Source organism: Loxodonta africana, chromosome 7, assembly GCF_030014295.1.
Source record: "Loxodonta africana isolate mLoxAfr1 chromosome 7, mLoxAfr1.hap2, whole genome shotgun sequence".
NCBI classification, from domain to species: Eukaryota; Metazoa; Chordata; class Mammalia; order Proboscidea; family Elephantidae; genus Loxodonta; species Loxodonta africana.
The window spans coordinates 34,077,630-34,080,396 of NC_087348.1; positions in this window are offsets into that span (position 1 = coordinate 34,077,630).

Genomic DNA, 2,767 nt, shown 5'->3' on the forward strand with positions numbered 1-2,767 from the left:
TATTTAATATATAGAGTTCAAAATTCATCAGTAAAGATTCTGACTCCAGACAATTGAGAATTCATGAATACAAATAATTTAAAAGTTTAAATAGTGAATTCTATGTCCCAGACATTGTGAAATAAACAGAGACCACAAAGACAATTAAGGAACTTTCCCTGCCTTCAGGGAGCTTATAGACAATGAACATAAATACACAACCTAATAGCAAAGTAGGCAAGGGTATAAACAAACAATTAAAGGAATAGTACATCCAAATGGCCAACATATGATAGGATGATGAAACTCACCTGTAAATAGCAAAATGCAAAATAAAATAACAGATAAAATTTTACATGCATCAAAATGACAAAATAGAGAAAATAGGGAAAAGGGCTTTTTCTTACTGCTAGTGAATATTTTAATTTTATAATATTTTTGGAACAAAATCCAACCATCTCTATTGAAAATAAAAATACATATACACTTCATCACAGCAATTATGCTCTTTAGAATCTATAGGAATTTAGGTGCCATTACATAAGAATATACTCATGAGATGTTTTTGCTGTATTGTCTACAAACCCAAAACCCACTGCCGTCGAGTCAATTCCAATTCATAGCGACCCTATAGGACAGAGTAGAACTGTCCCATAGAGTTTCCAAGAAGCCCTTATTTATCATGGCATTAAATAACAAAAACAAAACAAAAAAATTAAAATGAGTTCCACTCAGTACAGAAATGGTTGAATATATCTTTAAAATCTATTAAATGTAATACATCCCTTTAAAATAATTAATTGGAGTACTGTTAGAGAAATTCCCGCAAGGTACTGTTGAGTAAGAAAGAAATGAGCATAAAATTATGCATAATATATTATTATAAAACCAAATAAAAAATCAATACATCAGCTTATAAATATTTGCATATGATTATGTGGGAAAAATATGGAAGGATACTGCTGTGTGATTAAGGTAATTGTGGCCTACAAAGGGGATTTTGTCACTTTTGCCTTAAAAGAGAGCCAATTTCAGAACAGGAGGAAGAACTCACCACCAAGGAAGGAGAGACCAGCAGGAGAAAACTAGCAGCAGAGACCCAGCAGCAGGAAACAGCATAGTGGGCTTCCCAGCCGATGGAGAGAGAAAGCTGAGTCCCTTTGGGTAGAGGCTGAGGGCCAGGAAGAGGCTGCCTGCAAGCACAGATGGGGAGAGGCTATCCTGATGGAAGAACTGTATCCTGAGTGTTCTTGAGCATGAATTGTAACTGTTTCTTACCTAATAAACTCCATGATTGTGAGTATGGTCTGTGAGTTCTGTGTGGCCATTGTAATGAATTATCTAACCCAGTAGAGACTGCTGTGGGAGGGACAGCTGGTGTCAGAATTGATAAATATGGCAGAGAGAGAAGGCAAATCTGACCTCCACCTCATAGGAATCAGCCTTGGACTGTTGATCTTGGTTCTCCTTTCCCCTTGTGGGCTGGGAGGAGTTCAGACACTGTCCCCATGTCTTTTTTACAGATACATTTTTGTTGCTGTTATAAACAGGTTACATTTGTGGTGGTGATGTATGTGAAAGAATGAAAATGATGACAGGGCAGATTTCAAAAAGAAACAAAACTGCACATATACAAGCAAATCTATATCAAAATATTATTGATATTCTCCAGAGCTGCTATCTCTTAAAATAATTTTAGTAATAATATCCAGATACTTTCTAAGTCTCTATTGACATTGACTTCAATATCTGACCTCATAATTCTGCCTGACCTCTTCTTCACAATACATGACTTATCTGTGTTTCTATGCCCAAGTCCTCTGCATGTTCACTAGACCCCATCTTCTTCAGCACACTCAAAACAGTGCTCCTGTAATTGTCTCCACCATTTCCTACATCATTAGTTTTCCTCTATATTTTGCATTATTCTGTCCACATATTTATGCAGCATAATATCTCCATTGCTTCAATAATCTAGCTGCCAACTCCACATCTCTTTCAAGCAAGCAACCCAATTCTCTCTTCTTTATACTTTGCTGTATCCTATGGTCAATTACACTCCTTTTCTTACCCAGCCTATTATTCCTGTAAATTGAAGTAATAGCTTGCTTGTGATAATATCACTTTAGGTTCTTGAAAGTCAATCATTCAAGTTTTATGATGAACTAACAATGCTTACACATTTCAATTGATCCTATAATGATATCCACAGATGTCTGCCCATTAAAATATCCCTCATATAGTTACACTTAGGTTAGTTTCTAGGAATACTAATGTTGGAGAAAGAAAATGTACTCTGGATCTTTATAGCATGAAAATATCTAAAAGAATATTACAGAATTGAGTCAATTCCCATATATTTTATTGATCACAAAGAATCTCTAACATGGCTGATTATCATATTCACTTTGGAGGGCTTTTAAAAGACTACGGACTTTCCAAATCACACTAACAATGTAGTCTTGCATAATATAAAGCCTAGTGAAGACTTTGTATAAAAAAAACTTCCTGGATTGCCTACATAACGAGGCAGTCATTCAACCCAAATTCTAGATTGTGATGCCTTCTTCCTCATCCTAAAAGGCGACAGTTTCATGCACTGATGCCAGGGAGTAAGGTAGTACATGCGCCATCACTGGCCTAAGAAATGTTTCCATGTGACCAACTCTTTCCATGCTTCAAGAAGTCTGTCTCGTCTCAGCCTTCAGTTTCCACCTTAACAAACTGAAAAAAGAAGAGCAAGTTAAACCTGAAGTAAGGACAAGGAAAGAAATAATGAAGATAGGAG